Source organism: Notolepis coatsorum, assembly GCF_963971535.1.
Source record: "Notolepis coatsorum genome assembly, contig: SCAFFOLD_295, whole genome shotgun sequence".
NCBI classification, from domain to species: Eukaryota; Metazoa; Chordata; class Actinopteri; order Aulopiformes; family Paralepididae; genus Notolepis; species Notolepis coatsorum.
The window spans coordinates 85,194-106,293 of NW_028173821.1; the positions used below are offsets into that span (position 1 = coordinate 85,194).

Consider the following 21,100-nt stretch of genomic DNA (forward strand, 5'->3'; position numbering starts at 1 on the left):
TGTCTGTGTGTGCGCGTGTGTGTGTGTGTGTGGCCCCCTTGTTGCCATGGTAACGCCGATTTGTCTGTCTCCACTTTTTCTGCAGACAGCCAATGGGAACGTCGAGGCCAAAGTGGTGTGTTTCTACCGGCGCAGGGACATCAGCGGCACGCTCATCGCCCTGGCGGACAAACACGCACGTGAGTGGCAGACCATAATAACCCCCCCCCCCCCCCTCTACCTCCAGCACCTTCATCAGATGCACTCTGTCTCCAGCCCCACCGGTGGCCCTCAGGGCCCCCCACCCCTCCCCCTTGTTGCAAAGTTGTTGTTGTTGTTGTGCTCTTATACCCAATCGGGCGAGGCCCCGCCCCCTGAATTGGATAACGTGACCTAGACATGGTTCTGAATATCAACATCAAAACAGCCGCGTGTGTCTCTGTGTGGTCTACCGGTGTGCAGTGTGTGTGTGTGTGTGTGTGTGTGTGTGTGTGTGTGTGTGTGTGTGTGTGTGTGTGTGTGTTTGTACGAGCATGTATGTGTGTGCGAGTCTGTTTGTACGAGTGTGTGTGTGTGCGAGTGTGTTTTGTACGAACGTGTATTTGTGTGTGTGTGTGTTTTGTGTGAGTGTGTGTGTGTGTGTGTGTGTTTGTGTGAGTGTGTGTGTGTGTTCTCTCTCTCTCTCTCTCTCTCTCTCTCTCTCTCTCTCTCTCTCTCCCTCTCTCTCCTCTCTCTCTCTCTCTCTCCCTCCCTCTCTCTCTCTCTCTCTCTCTCTCTCTGGCTCTGCCTGCTGCCTGAAGCGTTGCTGCTGCGGCTCTTGACAGCGGCTCTCCGAGAGGCTCACTGTTGCCAGACCTTCAGAGGAAGAGAGAGAGAGAGGGAGAGAGAGGGAGAGAGAGAGGAGGGAGAGAGAGGGAGGAGAGAGAGACAACGACTGACTGGGATATATAAAGGGAGGAATCGAGGTAAAGAGCGAGAGAGACAAAGGCCCAGACGGATGGAGAGGATGAATTAAAGATGGCTAGAGGGAGGGAGGGGAGGAGGAGGAGGAAGAGGAGGAAGAGGAGAAGAAGTAGTGAGGCAGAGAGAGTTGAACATGGAGGCTCCTCAGTGGAGACGAGACCAGACGCCACACTGCAGCAGTGGGTCTCTGGCTGCGTTCACACTGCACACCTCTCTGCGCTCAGTTACCGTACCGAACCCAACGGCTGTGTAGTCGTGTACCGAACGAATACAACGGTATGTTAACCACTAACGACCGCCCACCGGGGGCTGTTTTTCCACAATCTAATATAATTATAATTATTTAAAAATCTTTTAATAATTACAAGTAGATTATTAATTTCAATATAGAATATTCGTTGACAGCCCTACTACAAGTACAGTTAGTTACTGCACACTACATCACCCCTGAGTGGAACATGGAAAGGCAAACTTCCCCCACTGTACCGAAAACCTGCACCGAACCGTGACTTCAAAACCGAGGTACGTACCGTACCGTGTTTTTTGTGTACACCCCTAACTCAGATTTTTTCTCTTCATATTCCAGTGTGAACCAGGTCACTGCTCCTGAACCGACCCGCATGCACTAAAAGAACAATCAATCAATCAATCAATCAGATTTATTTATATAGCACATTTAACATGACACGTGTCAACCAAAGTGCTGTACAGGGGGTAGATACACTAGATACATATTGACAACAATCACACTCAGTTTTATGGGAGGGCACACAGGAAAACAGGGCATGAATCAGTGAACATCGGGAAAGGCTAGTAGGTAGAAGTGGGTTTTGAGCCTAGATTTGAAGGCATCTATCGAGGGGGCGAGGAGCCTAACGCCCCTTCCTGACAGGCAGCGACGCGAGCGAGCGTGATTGCGAAAATGATTAAAATGTATTAGTTTCAATCAGACTATCCTGACCTGCCGCGAGCGACAGCGAACTGAGCGCCGATGTCGTTCACCCCTCAAATATTCGCTCGCTGTGTCTCTAGTTGAGCGATTACGCGGCCAAGTCCCGCCCCTAAACACTTTTTATTGGTCGAGAATCGCAGGCTGCTTTGCCCCCGTGTGCTTCCAGGTAAACGCACACACACAGACACACTCGGACACGCGCCGCCTCATATCAGGACAGTGTCGCGCGCAATTTCGTCTCCAGTTCGCTCGCTCGCTGCCGGTCAGGAACCGGTGTTATGGAGGTGGGGATGCTGTTCCACAGTTCAGGGGGAGAGGAGCCTAGTGGAGGTGGGGATGTTGTTCCACAGTTCAGGGGGAGAGGAGCCTAGTGGAGGTGGGGATGCTGTTCCACAGTGCAGGGGGAGAGGAGCCTAATGGAGGTGGGGATGCTGTTCCACAGTTCAGGGGGAGAGGAGCCTAGTGGAGGTGGGGATGCTGTTCCACAGTTCAGGGGGCGAGGAGCCTAGTGGAGGTGGGGATGCTGTTCCACAGTTCAGGGGGAGAGGAGCCTAGTGGAGGTGGGGATGCTGTTCCACAGTGCAGGGGGAGAGGAGCCTAGTGGAGGTGGGGATGCTGTTCCACAGTGCAGGGGGAGAGGAGCCTAGTGGAGGTGGGGATGCTGTTCCACAGTGCAGGGGGAGAGAAGCCTAGTGGAGGTGGGGATGCTGTTCCACAGTTCAGGGGGAGAGGATCCTAGTGGAGGTGGGGATGCTGTTCCACAGTTCAGGGGGAGAGGAGCCTAGTGGAGGTGGGGATGCTGTTCCACAGTTCAGGGGGAGAGGAGCCTAGTGGAGGTGGGGATGCTGTTCCACAGTTCAGGGGGAGAGGAGCCTAGTGGAGGTGGGGATGCTGTTCCACAGTTCAGGGGGAGAGGAGCCTAGTGGAGGTGGGGATGCTGTTCCACAGTTCAGGGGGCGAGGAGCCTAGTGGAGGTGGGGATGCTGTTCCACAGTTCAGGGGGCGAGGAGCCTAGTGGAGGTGGGGATGCTGTTCCACAGTTCAGGCGGCGAGGAGCCTAGTGGAGGTGGGGATGCTGTTCCACAGTTCAGGGGGCGAGGAGCCTAGTGGAGGTGGGGATGCTGTTCCACAGTTCAGGGGGAGAGGAGCCTAGTGGAGGTGGGGATGCTGTTCCACAGTTCAGGGGGAGAGGAGCCTAGTGGAGGTGGGGATGTTGTTCCACAGTTCAGGGGGAGAGGAGCCTAGTGGAGGTGGGGATGCTGTTCCACAGTTCAGGGGGAGAGGAGCCTAGTGGAGGTGGGGATGCTGTTCCACAGTTCAGGGGGAGAGGAGCCTAGTGGAGGTGGGGATGCTGTTCCACAGTTCAGGGGGCGAGGAGCCTAGTGGAGGTGGGGATGCTGTTCCACAGTTCAGGGGGAGAGGAGCCTAGTGGAGGTGGGGATGCTGTTCCACAGTTCAGGGGGCGAGGAGCCTAGTGGAGGTGGGGATGCTGTTCCACAGTGCAGGGGGAGAGGAGCCTAGTGGAGGTGGGGATGCTGTTCCACAGTTCAGGGGGAGAGGAGCCTAGTGGAGGTGGGGATGCTGTTCCACAGTGCAGGGGGAGAGGAGCCTAGTGGAGGTGGGGATGCTGTTCCACAGTTCAGGGGGAGAGGAGCCTAGTGGAGGTGGGGCTGCTGTTCCACAGTTCAGGGGGCGAGGAGCCTAGTGGAGGTGGGGCTGCTGTTCCACAGTTCAGGGGGAGAGGAGCCTAGTGGAGGTGGGGATGCTGTTCCACAGTTCAGGGGGAGAGGAGCCTAGTGGAGGTGGGGATGTTGTTCCACAGTGCAGGGGGAGAGGAGCCTAGTGGAGGTGGGGATGCTGTTCCACAGTTCAGGGGGAGAGGAGCCTAGTGGAGGTGGGGATGCTGTTCCACAGTTCAGGGGGAGAGGAGCCTAGTGGAGGTGGGGATGCTGTTCCACAGTTCAGGGGGAGAGGAGCCTAGTGGAGGTGGGGATGCTGTTCCACAGTTCAGGGGGCGAGGAGCCTAGTGGAGGTGGGGATGCTGTTCCACAGTTCAGGGGGAGAGGAGCCTAGTGGAGGTGGGGATGCTGTTCCACAGTGCAGGGGGAGAGGAGCCTAGTGGAGGTGGGGATGCTGTTCCACAGTGCAGGGGGAGAGGAGCCTAGTGGAGGTGGGGATGTTGTTCCACAGTTCAGGGGGAGAGGAGCCTAGTGGAGGTGGGGATGCTGTTCCACAGTTCAGGGGGAGAGGAGCCTAGTGGAGGTGGGGATGCTGTTCCACAGTGCAGGGGGAGAGGAGCCTAGTGGAGGTGGGGATGCTGTTCCACAGTGCAGGGGGAGAGGAGCCTAGTGGAGGTGGGGATGTTGTTCCACAGTGCAGGGGGAGAGGAGCCTAGTGGAGGTGGGGATGCTGTTCCACAGTTCAGGGGGAGAGGAGCCTAGTGGAGGTGGGGATGCTGTTCCACAGTTCAGGGGAGAGGAGCCTAATGGAGGTGGGGATGCTGTTCCACAGTTCAGGGGGAGAGGAGCCTAGTGGAGGTGGGGATGCTGTTCCACAGTTCAGGGGGAGAGGAGCCTAGTGGAGGTGGGGATGCTGTTCCACAGTTCAGGGGGCAGAGGAGCCTAGTGGAGGTGGGGATGTTGTTCCACAGTTCAGGGGGAGAGGATCCTAGTGGAGGTGGGGATGCTGTTCCACAGTTCAGGGGGAGAGGAGCCTACTGGAGGTGGGGATGCTGTTCCACAGTTCAGGGGGAGAGGAGCCTAGTGGAGGTGGGGATGCTGTTCCACAGTTCAGGGGGAGAGGAGCCTAGTGGAGGTGGGGATGCTGTTCCACAGTTCAGGGGAGAGGAGCCTAGTGGAGGTGGGGATGTTGTTCCACAGTTCAGGGGGAGAGGAGCCTAGTGGAGGTGGGGATGCTGTTCCACAGTGCAGGGGGAGAGGAGCCTAGTGGAGGTGGGGATGTTGTTCCACAGTTCAGGGGGAGAGGAGCCTAGTGGAGGTGGGGATGCTGTTCCACAGTTCAGGGGGAGAGGAGCCTAATGGAGGTGGGGATGCTGTTCCACAGTGCAGGGGGAGAGGAGCCTAGTGGAGGTGGGGATGCTGTTCCACAGTTCAGGGGGAGAGGAGCCTAGTGGAGGTGGGGATGCTGTTCCACAGTGCAGGGGCTGCGACAGCAAAGGCACTGATTTATTTACACATAAAAGTGGCCCAAAATCAGAATTGAAAAAATGCAATGTAATTTGTGCTGTTTATGCTGTCGTGGAGACAAACTAAACGGAGTCTCATAATATGAGCAACACAATTTTTATTAATGAGATTTGGGCCACTTTTTGCCTGCAGTGTGAGCGTAGCCTATCGGGACGGCTGACTGCAGACACACAACCCACTCTGCTGGGTGGCGATGCACCAATGCCAGCCCTGCCAGTCACACCCAGGCTGGTCGTTAAAGGGACATTCCATCATTTCAGAATCGGAATCGGAAAAGGTATTTTATTGCCAAGTAGTTTACACACACACAAGGAATTTGCTTTGGTCGTTTTCAGTGCGACATTAACGGACAGACCAATAAGATCCAGAGGTGGAGTCAAATAAAATGAAATATGAACTAAGTTGAGCACAATAGAATAGAATAGAATTATGAAATTAAATAATATACAGTAGGCCAGGGCTGTACAACTGTAAATAAAGAGGTCGGATCAAATAAAATAAGATATAAACTAAATTAAATATAGCACAATAGAATATAGTACACTTATAAGTAACAATATTTATGATAGGCCAACCCACGATGATGAGTGAAGGTGAGATATGCACAAAAATTATGTCGATCGCTGTTCACTTTAGGTGAGATATTCACAAACAGGATGTCGATCGCTGTTCACTTTAGGTGAGATATTCACAAACAGGATGTCGATCGCTGTTCACTTTAGGTGAGATATTCACAAACAGGATGTCGATCGCTGTTCACTTTAGGTGAGATATTCACAAACAGGATGTCGATCGCTGTTCACTTTAGGTGAGATATTCACAAACAGGATGTCGATCGCTGTTCACTTTAGGTGAGATATTCACAAACAGGATGTTGATCGCTGTTCACTTTAGGTGAGATATTCACAAACAGGATGTTGATCGCTGTTCACTTTAGGTGAGATATTCACAAACAGGATGTCGATCGCTGTTCACTTTAGGTGAGATATTCACAAACGGGATGTTGATCGCTGTTCACTTTAGGTGAGATATTCACAAACGGGATGTCGATCGCTGTTCACTTTAGGTGAGATATTCACAAACGGGATGTCGATCGCTGTTCACTTTAGGTGAGATATTCACAAACGGGATGTTGATCGCTGTTCACTTTAGGTGAGATATTCACAAACGGGATGTTGATCGCTGTTCACTTTAGGTGAGATATTCACAAACGGGATGTTGATCGCTGTTCACTTTAGGTGAGATATTCACAAACAGGATGTTGATCGCTGTTCACTTTAGGTGAGATATTCACAAACGGGATGTTGATCGCTGTTCACTTTAGGTGAGATATTCACAAACGGGATGTTGATCGCTGTTCACTTTAGGTGAGATATTCACAAACAGGATGTTGATCGCTGTTCACTTTAGGTGAGATATTCACAAACAGGATGTTGATCGCTGTTCACTTTAGGTGAGATATTCACAAACGGGATGTTGATCGCTGTTCACTTTAGGTGAGATATTCACAAACAGGATGTTGATCGCTGTTCACTTTAGGTGAGATATTCACAAACGGGATGTTGATCGCTGTTCACTTTAGGTGAGATATTCACAAACAGGATGTTGATCGCTGTTCACTTTAGGTGAGATATTCACAAACGGGATGTCGATCGCTGTTCACTTTAGGTGAGATATTCACAAACGGGATGTTGATCGCTGTTCACTTTAGGTGAGATATTCACAAACAGGATGTTGATCGCTGTTCACTTTAGGTGAGATATTCACAAACAGGATGTTGATCGCTGTTCACTTTAGGTGAGATATTCACAAACGGGATGTTGATCGCTGTTCACTTTAGGTGAGATATTCACAAACAGGATGTTGATCGCTGTTCACTTTAGGTGAGATATTCACAAACAGGATGTTGATCGCTCTTCACTTTAGGTGAGATATTCACAAACAGGATGTTGATCGCTGTTCACTTTAGGTGAGATATTCACAAACAGGATGTCGATCGCTGTTCACTTTAGGTGAGATATTCACAAACAGAATGTTGATCGCTGTTCACTTTAGGTGAGATATTCACAAACAGGATGTTGATCGCTGTTCATTTTAGGTGAGATATTCACAAACAGGATGTCGATCGCTGTTCACTTTAGGTGAGATATTCACAAACAGGATGTTGATCGCTGTTCACTTTAGGTGAGATATTCACAAACGGGATGTTGATCGCTGTTCACTTTAGGTGAGATATTCACAAACAGGATGTTGATCGCTGTTCACTTTAGGTGAGATATTCACAAACAGGATGTCGATCGCTGTTCACTTTAGGTGAGATATTCACAAACGGGATGTTGATCGCTGTTCACTTTAGGTGAGATATTCACAAACAGGATGTTGATCGCTGTTCACTTTAGGTGAGATATTCACAAACGGGATGTTGATCGCTGTTCACTTTAGGTGAGATATTCACAAACGGGATGTTGATCGCTGTTCACTTTAGGTGAGATATTCACAAACGGGATGTTGATCGCTGTTCACTTTAGGTGAGATATTCACAAACGGGATGTCGATCGCTGTTCACTTTAGGTGAGATATTCACAAACGGGATGTTGATCGCTGTTCACTTTAGGTGAGATATTCACAAACAGGATGTTGATCGCTGTTCACTTTAGGTGAGATATTCACAAACAGGATGTTGATCGCTGTTCACTTTAGGTGAGATATTCACAAACGGGATGTTGATCGCTGTTCACTTTAGGTGAGATATTCACAAACGGGATGTTGATCGCTGTTCACTTTAGGTGAGATATTCACAAACGGGATGTTGATCGCTGTTCACTTTAGGTGAGATATTCACAAACGGGATGTTGATCGCTGTTCACTTTAGGTGAGATATTCACAAACAGGATGTTGATCGCTGTTCACTTTAGGTGAGATATTCACAAACAGGATGTTGATCGCTGTTCACTTTAGGTGAGATATTCACAAACGGGATGTTGATCGCTGTTCACTTTAGGTGAGATATTCACAAACGGGATGTTGATCGCTGTTCACTTTAGGTGAGATATTCACAAACGGGATGTTGATCGCTGTTCACTTTAGGTGAGATATTCACAAACAGGATGTTGATCGCTGTTCACTTTAGGTGAGATATTCACAAACAGGATGTCGATCGCTGTTCACTTTAGGTGAGATATTCACAAACAGGATGTCGATCGCTGTTCACTTTAGGTGAGATATTCACAAACAGGATGTTGATCGCTGTTCACTTTAGGTGAGATATTCACAAACAGGATGTCGATCGCTGTTCACTTTAGGTGAGATATTCACAAACGGGATGTCGATCGCTGTTCACTTTAGGTGAGATATTCACAAACAGGATGTTGATCGCTGCCCAACTGCACACGTTACAACAGAAATGTAACCCTGATCAAGGCGTGTTGCCGTTCAAGGTCTCGAGTTTCCCCTTCTGAGCGGGCGAGGAGCGAGAGATTCAAACTCCAATCTCCCGTTGGCAGCAGCTGTAGTTTAAATAAATAAATAATTAAAATGTCTAGAGAGGAAAAGGCCGACAACAAATTGATCATCCCAGATAAGACGCTGTGAAGACCTTGGCTTCTAGGAAGATGCTCTGTGTCCAGACACACAGACACGTCCGCATGGCCCACGGACCTTCTGTCCAGACACACAGACACGTCCGCATGGCCCACGGACCTTCTGTCCAGACACACAGACACGTCCGCCCGGCCCACAGACCTTCTGTCCAGACACACAGACACGTCCGCATGGCCCACGGACCTTCTGCCAAATGAGCAGCATGTTGTTTTGCGATGGAGGTTAGTTGATTACTGTACATGACGTGAAGTTCTAATTTTAAATAGTTTTGTAGGCCTAAAATTCACTATATTCCACAGAAATGTAAAGTAACTATCTTGGACTAATCGTCAGTCTGTGGGCATTATTATTATTAGAAGTAGTAGTAGTTGTATTATTATTACTAGTAGTAGTAGTAGTTGTAGTAGTAGTAGTTGTATTATTATTATTAGTAGTTGTAGTAGTTGTAGTAGTAGTAGTAGTAGTTGTATTATTAGTAGTAGTAGTTGTATTATTATTATTAGTAGTTGTATTATTAGTTGTATTATTATTATTAGTAGTAGTAGTAGTTTTATTATTATTATTATTATTATTATTATTATTATTATTATTATTATTATTATTATTATTATTATTATTATTACTATTACTATTACTATTACTATTACTATTATTATTATTATTAGTAGTAGTAGTTGTATTATTAGTAGTAGTAGTTTTATTATTATTATTGCTATTATTATTATTATTATTATTATTATTATTATTATTATTATTATTATTATTATTATTATTATTATTATTATTATTATTATTATTATTATTATTATTATTATTAGTAGTATTTGTATTATTATTATTAACCTCTATAGAGCCTTATATGCTGCCCCACGTTGATTCTAGTGCACAGTGGTAGAGTTTCATGAAGCTGTGATGTCATGCGGGTCATGTGACTGACGGGTCCACAGCACAGAGCGCCGCCCCCCTCCGCGGTCAGAGGCAGCCGCGTGTGCCTGTAACGTGGATGCCCTCTAGCCATCACCCTAAACCATCGTTTTCCTAGGTGGACGTAATTAAACCCTGTCTGCCTTTTGACTTTGACACCAACACGTTCTACTGTCATCCATATAGGATCATGAAACTTGACAAGTGAAATGTCCCTTTAAGCCTTTCAATACCACACTACAGAAGGTTAACCCTTTCACTGTGACACTACAGAAGGTTAACCCTTTCACTGTGACAATACAGAAGGATAACCCTTTCAATACCACACTACCAAAGGGATAACCCTTTCACTGCGACAATACAGAAGGATAACCCTTTCACTGCCACACTACAAAGGGTTAACCCTTTCACTACCACACTACAGAAGGTTAACCTTTCACTACCACACTACAGAAGGTTAACCCTTTCACTACCACACTACAGACGGTTAACCCTTTCACTACCACACTACAGAAGGTTAACTCTTTCACTACCACACTACAGCCGGGTAACCTTTCACTACCACACTACAGAAGGTTAACCTTTCACTACCACACTACAGAAGGTTAACCTTTCACTACCACACTACAGAAGGTTAACCCTTTCACTACCACACTACAGAAGGTTAACCTTTCACTACCACACTACATAAGGTTAACCTTTCACTACCACACTACAGAAGGTTAACCTTTCACTACCACACTACAGAAGGTTAACCTTTCACTACCACACTACAGAATGTTAACCTTTCACTACCACACTACAGAAGGTTAACCCGTTCACTACCACACTACAGACGGTTAACCTTTCACTACCACACTACAGAAGGTTAACCTTTCACTACCACACTATTATGGTTAACCCTTTCACTACCACACTACAGACTGTTAACCCTTTCACTGCCACCTTCTGTAGTGTGGTAGTGAAAGGGTTAACCTTCTGTAGTGTGGTAGTGAAAGGGTTAACCTTCTGTAGTGTGGTAGTGAAAGGGTTAACCTTCTGTAGTGTGGTAGTGAAATGGTTAACCTTCTGTAGTGTGGTAGTGAAATGGTTAAGACGTATTCCAGGCCATCAGGGCGGACAAATAGTGACCTGTCTGTCCCCCGGCCGTCGCTAATCGATCGTCTTAACGGTATATTACAACAACCGTCCAGTCTCTCTTTAAATTACAACAACCGTCCAGTCTCTCTTTAAATTACAACAACCGTCGAGTCTCTCTTTAAATTACAACAACCGTCGAGTCTCTCTTTAAATTACAACAACCGTCGAGTCTCTCTTTAAATTACAACAACCGTCCAGTCTCTCTTTAAATTACAACAACCGTCGAGTCTCTCTTTAAATTACAACAACCGTCCAGTCTCTCTTTAAATTACAACAACCGTTGAGTCTCTCTTTAAATTACAACAACCGTCGAGTCTCTTTAAATTACAACAACCGTCGAGTCTCTCTTTAAATTACAACAACCGTCCAGTCTCTCTTTAAATTACAACAACCGTCCAGTCTCTCTTTAAATTACAACAACCGTTGAGTCTCTCTTTAAATTACAACAACCGTCGAGGCTCTCTTTAAATTACAACAACCGTCGAGTCTCTCTTTAAATTACAACAACCGTCGAGTCTCTCTTTAAATTACAACAACCGTTGAGTCTCTCTTTAAATTACAACAACCGTTGAGTCTCTCTTTACATTACAACAACCGTCGAGTCTCTCTTTAAATTACAACAACCGTCGAGTCTCTCTTTAAATTACAACAACCGTTGAGTCTCTCTTTAAATTACAACAACCGTCGAGTCTCTCTTTAAATTACAACAACCGTTGAGTCTCTCTTTAAATTACAACAACCGTTGAGTCTCTCTTTAAATTACAACAACCGTCGAGTCTCTCTTTAAATTACAACAACCGTCGAGTCTCTCTTTAAATTACAACAACCGTCGAGTCTCTCTTTAAATTACAACAACCGTCGAGTCTCTCTTTAAATTACAACAACCGTCGAGTCTCTCTTTAAATTACAACAACCGTCGAGTCTCTCTTTAAATTACAACAACCGTTGAGTCTCTCTTTAAATTACAACAACCGTCGAGGCTCTCTTTAAATTACAACAACCGTCGAGTCTCTCTTTAAATTACAACAACCGTCGAGTCTCTCTTTAAATTACAACAACCGTTGAGTCTCTCTTTAAATTACAACAACCGTTGAGTCTCTCTTTACATTACAACAACCGTTGAGTCTCTCTTTAAATTACAACAACCGTCGAGTCTCTCTTTAAATTACAACAACCGTTGAGTCTCTCTTTAAATTACAACAACCGTCGAGTCTCTCTTTAAATTACAACAACCGTTGAGTCTCTCTTTAAATTACAACAACCGTTGAGTCTCTCTTTAAATTACAACAACCGTCGAGTCTCTCTTTAAATTACAACAACCGTCGAGTCTCTCTTTAAATTACAACAACCGTCGAGTCTCTCTTTAAATTACAACAACCGTCGAGTCTCTCTTTAAATTACAACAACCGTCGAGTCTCTCTTTAAATTACAACAACCGTTGAGTCTCTGTTTAAGTCGCACCAGGTGGGACTTAAGAAAGACCATAGAAGACCCTGGGCTCTTATCTGAGCATAAGTGCCCTTTAATCTGGTTATCGATAAGCACGGTCTCACATCGCCGACTCATCCTGTCAGTGACATCATAGACACAACCTTATTAGGAGTGAGGAGGAGATGCGTATCGTCTTAACCACCTCCAGCTGTTCCAGGACCAGTCTCCAAAAGAACGTGCTGCGGGTTTTTTTTTATTTTTTTTATATATTTTTTTCCCTCCTTTTTCCTCCGATTTTCTCCCATCCCAATGTTAGTCGTTATGCCAATTCCCAATCCCCTTCCTGGTCGCTGCGCACTTACCCCCCACAGTCGGTCTGGGAGGGCGGAGACTATCACGTGCTTCCTCCAACACACGTCTAGCCAATCAACCGCTTCTTTTCACCTGGCAGTGCGGACTCTCACTGAGAGGGTGTAGCGTGTGGAAGGATCACACTACCCCCCTTAGATCCTATCCGCGCTTAGCAGGCGCCCCGACCGAACTGTAGGAGTCGCTGTTTACAACGACCCGGACCCACCCCGCCAGCTTCTCCCACCCTCTAATACAGCCAATTGTATTAGTGTGAACGGCCAGCCAAGCTGGTGACAACCCCGGAGCTGTGAGCTGGATTCGAACAGGCGAATCTTAGCGTCTCCGGGGTTGGTGACGAATGCAATCTCCGCTACGCCACCTGACCGCAACGGTTCAGTTGTTTTTTAATGAACACACTAGACTAGACAAATATCAAGATGTATCCATCAGTGGACCAATTGCATGTTTTCACAGAGGACAAGGAGCCTTCAGTCGACTCCCTTCAGACATTAAGCAGTGGAATATGTGGAAAATATATATATATATTTATAATTTTATTTAATTAATTTTTTGCATTTTGGCAAATCCAAGTCGACTATACAGATCCTCAGTCGAGGACAGGCCTACAACAGACACACTGTGCAGAGTTTTCCTTGAAATCATCCCAAACATTTGACAATTTCTGGTGTTTTCTAGGTTCCGTCTCTTTGCTCTTCGCTGTTTCCTCTCATCTTCTTCCATTTTGCCTGAAGTCTCTCCACCTTCACGTTGTGCGACAGTAATTAGGGTCCGTGTGAAACGCAGTGTGCCGTGGGTTAAATCAGGCCTCGAGGCGGCGTACTTTAATTTAATTTAAAATGATTTGCCTCGATGATTTTCTGTAATCGAGTAACTCAAGGAATCGTTTCAGCTCTAAGATAAAGTTTTAAAATGTTATTTCCAATTCGACAACGAGAGCTTTGATCCGTGGAGAGGCTACAGTCCTCTGGTTGTGTGGACTCTCCTGAACTGTAAACGACAGAGTTCTCACAAACAGAATTACTTTGTTCTGCCTTTAAAATATCCTTTGCTCCAATTGGACGTTGTCCAAATGACATGACATGACTCGGACCGGACCTCTGGACCCTATGGAAAGTGTTTGTTTTTTTAGCCTTACCTCTTTGGTCAAAAACACCTCTCCTGGAGTTTTAAGCTGGGCTAGTGGTCCGTATCCGCGTCCATTCATTTGTGCTAAGCTAGGCTAGCTGTCCACCGGGCACTTGGTGCGAGTAAAACCAACGCAGCACTTCAGATGGTGGGGGGGGGAAGCTGGCTCTGAGAGGGGGAAACTGTGTGTGTCTGAGTGTGTGCCTTTTGTGTATGAGAGGGAGACAGTGGAATGTAAAATACTGTGTGTGTCTGTGCCTGTCTCTGTGTGTGTTTATGTTTGTAATTATGGATGTGTGTGTGCTGTGTGTGCGCCCGTATCTTTCTGTCTGCGTCCCCCTCGTGTATCTGTGTGTATATGCGTCTCTGTATCTTTGTCTCTGTGTGTGTGCGCCTGTTTTTTTTTAATGTGTGTATGCTGTGTGTGTGTCTGTTTTTGTGTGTGTCTTTATGTGTGTCTGTTTCTTTGTGTGTCTTTATGCATGTGTGTGTGTCTTTATGTGTGTGTCTCTGTATCTTTTGAGTGTGAGAGAGTGAGTGAGTGGGAGAGAGAGTGAGTGAGTAAGAGACTGAGTGAGTAAGAGACTGACGTGTGTGTGTGTGTGTCTTTATATGTGTGTCTGTTTCTTTGCGTGTGTCTCTGTGTCTTTATGCGTTTGTGTGTGTGTGTGTGTGTGTGTCTGTTTCATTGTGTGTGTGTGTGTACGTGTGTGTCTTTGTATCTTTGAGTGAGAGAGTGTGAGAGTGACCACAGCCCCAGCAGGTCCCAGGTCAGTCTCTGTGTCGGCAGCAGGGGAGTGTTTTCTCTTGTGGACCACACAGTGTGTCCTTCAGAACCACCGACCACACAGTCAGTCTGGAGGGAGAGAGCCAGTGTGTCCTTCAGAACCACCGACCACTGGTCAGTCTGGAGGGAGAGAGCCAGTGTGTCCTTCAGAACCACCGACCACACGGTCAGTCTGGAGGGAGAGAGCCAGTGTGTCCTTCAGAACCACCGACCACACAGTCAGTCTGGAGGGAGAGAGCCAGTGTGTCCTTCAGAACCACCGACCACACAGTCAGTCTGGAGGGAGAGAGCCAGTGTCTCCTTCAGAACCACACAGTCAGTCTGGAGGGAGAGAGCCAGTGTGTCCTTCAGAACCACCGACCACACAGTCAGTCTGGAGGGAGAGAGCCAGTGTGTCCTTCAGAACCACACAGTCAGTCTGGAGGCAGAGAGCCAGTGTCTCCTTCAGAACCACCGACCACACGGTCAGTCTGGAGGGAGAGAGCCAGTGTGTCCTTCAGAACCACCGACCACACAGTCAGTCTGGAGGGAGAGAGCCAGTGTCTCCTTCAGAACCACCGACCACACGGTCAGTCTGGAGGGAGAGAGCAGTGTCTCCTTCAGAACCACCGACCACACAGTCAGTCTGGAGGGAGAGAGCCAGTGTCTCCTTCAGAACCACCGACCACACGGTCAGTCTGGAGGGAGAGAGCAGTGTCTCCTTCAGAACCACCGACCACACGGTCAGTCTGGAGGGAGAGAGCCAGTGTCTCCTTCAGAACCACCGACCACACGGTCAGTCTGGAGGGAGAGAGCCAGTGTGTCCTTCAGAACCACCGACCACACAGTCAGTCTGGAGGGAGAGAGCCAGTGTGTCCTTCAGAACCACCGACCACACAGTCAGTCTGGAGGGAGAGAGCCAGTGTGTCCTTCAGAACCACCGACCACACGGTCAGTCTGGAGGGAGAGAGCCAGTGTGTCCTTCAGAACCACCGACCACACAGTCAGTCTGGAGGGAGAGAGCCAGTGTGTCCTTCAGAACCACCGACCACACAGTCAGTCTGGAGGGAGAGAGCCAGTGTGTCCTTCAGAACCACCGACCACACAGTCAGTCTGGAGGGAGAGAGCCAGTGTGTCCTTCAGAACCACCGACCACACAGTCAGTCTGGAGGGAGAGAGCCAGTGTCTCCTTCAGAACCACCGACCACACGGTCAGTCTGGAGGGAGAGAGCCAGTGTGTCCTTCAGAACCACCGTGTTTATTTTCTGAGGACCGTGTGTGTGTGTGTGTGTGTGTGTGTGTGTTGGGGATGGGAAACTTTGAGAATCTCACAATTCAATTCCGTTTTGATTCTGGATAGGGCTGTACCGAATGCTTCGAAGCTTCGATCATAATCGAATTCGAAATCAACATTCGAAATAAAAAAATATTATAAAAAATAATAATTAATTTTTTTTAAATATTTTTTTGTGTGTCTATTCATTCTGTTTAAACCAATGGGGTTTTTCTTCACAGTTGCAGATAAAGTTGAGGCTACACTAATGTTATAGTATTATACTATAAGACGTCACCATCACTTTCGTACCAACCGTGCCCTTATTGGATTATTTATGTTGACCAAACTGATTTATATTCATTAAAGAAAGTTGATTTAATAAAATAATACTAATTTAATCAGATGAATCACTTTATTCAAATTGAGGATTTAGTTTGAGGATATATAAAAATAATAATAATTTAAAAAAAAAAACTTTTTTGATTAAGTCATAAAATATGATGACAGACATTCGAAGCTTCGTTCGAATACTTCAATAGATTGGTGGCTGCATTGGTGGTGAGCGCCTTGTCCACTGCGCCACCTAGCCGCCCGGGTTTCAACACTGTTTGATGAACATTGTTACTCGGCTGAAAGAGTTGTGCCTTCCTTCCTGCTGTCTTGTCGTACAGAACCTTGAGAATGCACTACTTAAATATGTGAGCTAAATATTCTGACGTTTATAATGATGTCATTATCATTGTTGTTAATCATTAAATAAGTGAATTGTGATCGTCATATGTATCTCATCACATGATGTATTGTCATGTTTTGTGTTTTGTGTCGTCTTTCTGTGTGGACCCCAGGAGGTCTTAGGTGGCAGCTAATGGGGATCCTTTTAAACAATAAACAATAAACCTTTGGATAAAAGCGTCTGCTAAATGTCAGTTGCAGTACAACGGCGTAACATTGCAGTCCGTGCAGGTTTCGGAGGTTAAGAGTCGGACACACTCAGTGGGTCAGACGTTGCTAATAGTTCTGGAGAGTTCTGCAGCCGTTAGTTCTGCAGCTGCTGGCAGCGGTCCGAGCCCCCGGCTGTGGAGTCTGATGACCGCCGGCACTGGAAGGACTGGCCGAGGCGGTTTCAATTGATACCAAACTGAGCTTTATTCTTCTGTAGTAGTGTTCTCGGTTCTGAAACCGAAAATGCACTCCTGTAATCAGAACCCCTCCCTGGCTGCTCTCACCAGCCCCTTGATGCTGACGTGCTGTTGACGTGGAGAAGAACCCTCATTCTGCCGGCTTCGCTTTTTTACACCGAACCAAACTAGAGCAAAACTCACAAAATTACTCTTCGGGGGGCGGTCAGGTGGCGTAGCGGAGATTGCGTTTGTCACCAAACGCCGGAGACGCTGGATTCGCCTGTTCGAATCCAGCTCACAGCTCCGGGGTTGTCACCAGCTTGGCTGGCCGTTCACACTAATACAATTGGCTGTATTAGAGGGTGGGAGAAGCTGGCGCGGTCGGTCCGGGTCGTTGTAAACAGCGACTCCTACAGTTCGGTCGGGGCGCCTGCTCAGCGAGGATAGGATCTAAGTGGGATAGTGTGATCCTCCCACACGCTACGCCCTCTCAGTGAGAGTCCGCGCTGCCAGGTGAAAAGAAGCGGTTGATTGGCTGGACGTGTGTCGGAGGAAGCACGTGATAGCCTCCACTCTCCCAGACCGACTGTGGGGGGTAAGTGCGCAGCGACCAGGAAGGGGCTTGGGAATTGGCATAACGACTAACATTGGGATGGGAGAAAATCGGAGGAAAAAGGAGGGGGAAAAAGATTAATAAAAAAAATATATATAAAAAATTACTCTTCGATAGTCACTGGGAACTATTATAATATATAATATATATTAGTATAATTAATACTAATCGAAAAGCAGGCTTCCACGTATGGTTTTTATTTAATAGAAAACGTGAGATGGGGCACCAGGGTGGCGCACCACGTACAGCGCTGCGGTGCAACACGGCCCGGGTTCGACTCCCAGACCCGGCGACCTCTTTGCCCAATGTCTTCTTTCCCCGTCTGTCTCCCATTCCTTCTCTCTCTCTCTCTCTCTCTCTCTCTCTCTCTCTCTCTCTCTCTCTCTCTCTCTCTCTCTCTCTCTCTCTCGCTCTCGCTCTCGCTTTCTCTCTCTCTTTTTTTTTCTTCTTTTTTCTCTCTCTACCGGACTGCCCGGTAGCAAAAAAAACCACAGTGTAGGCGCTGGTAAAAACAAGGGAATATATATATATATATTTTTTAGACAAAACGATATTCGCATCAACTATTCGATTTAAAAATATGTATATATTTAACGACTATTTGAATATTAGAAAATAATGACTGGCGCACGCTCTTGCCATCATGAAGTAAGCTGCCGTTGGAACAACAGGAGGGACCATGAAGATAACATAAACTATCCAGAGTACTTCTAATGTGGCTGACTGTGCAGGCGGGCTACTGGGACAGGGGTCCAAAATGAAAAGGTGCAATATCTCCACAGAGATCTGCAGTCCAGTTCTGATGTCCAGAAGTTTTGCCCCTGACCTTGGATATACATTTGGATATGTCCGTAGGCTCCGTCTTAACGGTAATTAAATGTTATGTCACGTAGCCTACGTTTCCATCTCCCAGAAATGGTTTTATCCTGAAGTAGATGATGTAGTGAGATGCTGTTCTGTCTGGAGGCTGGTGGAGGAGTTACCAGCGAGTCGCGGCTCTGGACGCCCAGGGCATCGGTTGATTTATGTACCGTGAGCTTTTCACTAAAGGTTGAGTCTTATGTTACATAATTGTTTTAACCTTTTAACAGGCACCCAGAAAAGTGGCCATTTTTGTTTTCGTTTTTGAGGACTGCATACTTTCTTTGCAAACCAAAACAACATACTTTATTCTTATAGCACATGCACGAGCCTGGTCTCTTTTGAAAGATAACATTCTCAAGTTTCTGATACAATAAAGAAAGATCACTTTTAGTGCTAATGAAATAGAGTAAGATAGGTCTGAACTTTCTGTAGTAGTTGCAATATAAAAAAATAGTATATCCAAAGGAATTGGTGGAAAACACCCTGGGTCCATAGCCTGAAGTCTTATGTAGTACATGTCCAAGTCTCATAGAAATCCGTTCAGAAATGAGGGATTAGGGGCGATTTTGGTCAACTGTGTACAAACAAAAAAAAAACTCCAGGTTTCCATTTCCTCATTCACTTCAATTAATTCTGCGTTTGCTTTCTTTTCCGGTTTTCGTGACTTTTCACCTAGATACCTGATTTCTGATTTGCACATCCCCACGTGGGGTATCATTGGAAAGCCACACTCATTGGCTACAACCCTTTCCAATAATTTCGAGATCGGCATATGATTGACGGAGCGAGAGCCCCGGGAGGCCGGGGTGGTAAATCTGACTCTGCCGTGTACAATGGCGCACGCCTCACATATCGCCATGTAACTCGAGAACCGCTGAACGGATTTTGGCGCCTGAGGTGGCAATCGACAGGCAACAAATATGTCTTTAATTCTATATTGTATTAAAATAAATGCACACCCGAGCCGCTGACGCATCGCGCCAGTGGGCAAAATCGTCCTTTAACATATAATATAATCGATGGGGCATACAGACCCTCATCTGAACATTTGTTTACACAGTTTTCTTCCCCTCATATTCAGATACAATTTGTATTGCCTATATTTATGTCTTTCTATTATTACCCTGCTTTTGTGACGCCCACATTTCTCCCAAGGGGATCAATAAAGGAATATCTTATCTGTCTTAGCCTTGGTTCTATCCCACCTCAGCATGCAACAGCTGGTAGCTGGACGGAGCCATGTGCCCACGGGTTGGTGGTGTATAGCAGCAATGGGGCAGCGCTTCATAATCACAACATAGTTGTGATTATGATTATTATCACCTACCAGCTACATCAAGGCCTATAACCTGTAACGCACCAGCCCAGCAATGTGACCACCTCTGCTTAGACCATCTTAGACCATGGGCATAGTTCCCACTCTTAAAGGATAACTCCACTATTTTGGGAAATTAGCTTATTTAACATCTTCCCTGGAGTTAGACAAGAAGATGCATACCTTTTTTGTCTCTGTGCGTGCATTTTAGCTTTGGGAATAGATGCTCCGTTAGCATAGCTTAGCTTCATCACTGGAAGTGGGGGAGGACAGTAGCCTTACAGTGCCTTACAGTGTATTGCAAGGTCTGACATTGACCAAACTTGATATGCATGACCTTGGTGGGCTCTAGGTCAACTCCTGAAAAGGGGGTCAATGTCAGACCTTGCAATCAAAAGTTAGGGGCGCACTGAAATTATGGCAAGGGTTATTAGCCCCCTAACTTTTGATTGCAAAGTGTGACATTGACCCCCTTTTCAGGAGTTGACCTAGAGCCCACCAAGGTCATGCATATCAAGTTTGGTCAATGTCAGACCTTGCAATACACTGTAAGGCACTGTAAGGCTACTGTCCTCCCCCACTTCCAGTGATGAAGCTAAGCTATGCTAACGGAGCATCTATTCCCAAAGCTAAAATGCACGCACAGAGACAAAAAAGGTATGCATCTTCTTGTCTAACTCCAGGGAAGATGTTAAATAAGCTAATTTCCCAAAATAGTGGAGTTATCCTTTAAAGCGTAGCCTTTATTGTGTGTCGTTGTCGTACAGTTTATAGTTATAAGTTAAAGGTGCTATATAGATGAAACTTTTTTTTTTTTTTTTTTTATCCACTTTTTCTCCCATTTTTCTATATTTTCTCCCATCCCAATTTCGTATCATCCAATTCAACCCTCCCCTGTCACGAATGCTGTTTCTTGCCTCCCACAAGCCGGCTGCAATGTGGACTAAGTCATACATAGCACAAGTCCCCTCCGGTACTTGAGGTAACAGCAGTCGCATCTTTTCACCTGCGCAGCTCGATCTCTCAGTGTCGAGGAGTAACGCGTGGGAGGCTCACGCTGCCCCCGACACTTCCTGATTCTACTGCGCAGGCGCACCAACCGACCTGTAGGAGTCGCTTGTTCACAACGTTCGATCCCCACCCTTCAGTTTTCCCTCCCCGTAATACGGCCAATGTGTATTACTGCGGACGACCAGCTAAACTGAAAACAATGTGGAGAGCTGGATTCGAACATGCGAATCCTAGCGTCTCCACACTGGTGGCGAGTGCCTTGCCCACTACACCACCTAGCCGCCCATAGATGAAACTTTTTATGTAAAGGAATAAATTTTTTTTTTAAACATCCACAGAGCTTTTAGAAAGGTGCAGAATAAAAGTATTGCTTTTCCTCCCCAAGAAATGATTGATTATTGAATGTGTATCACTTTAAAAACAAATGAATGTTGTTGTTTAC

At 46.5% G+C, this 21,100-nt stretch overlaps 1 protein-coding gene across 3 annotated transcripts in view; it reads left to right on the forward strand.

The window, feature by feature from the left end:
• The window catches only part of mta1 (metastasis associated 1), a 248,579-nt gene that overhangs the window by 70,056 nt on the left and 157,423 nt on the right, over positions 1 to 21,100 (forward strand). For all 3 annotated transcript variants that reach the window (XM_084338705.1, XM_084338706.1, XM_084338707.1), the window contains exon 2: positions 86 to 179. The gene's annotated coding sequence lies outside the window, so the exon portion shown is untranslated. The remainder of the gene's footprint in view (positions 1 to 85; positions 180 to 21,100) is intronic.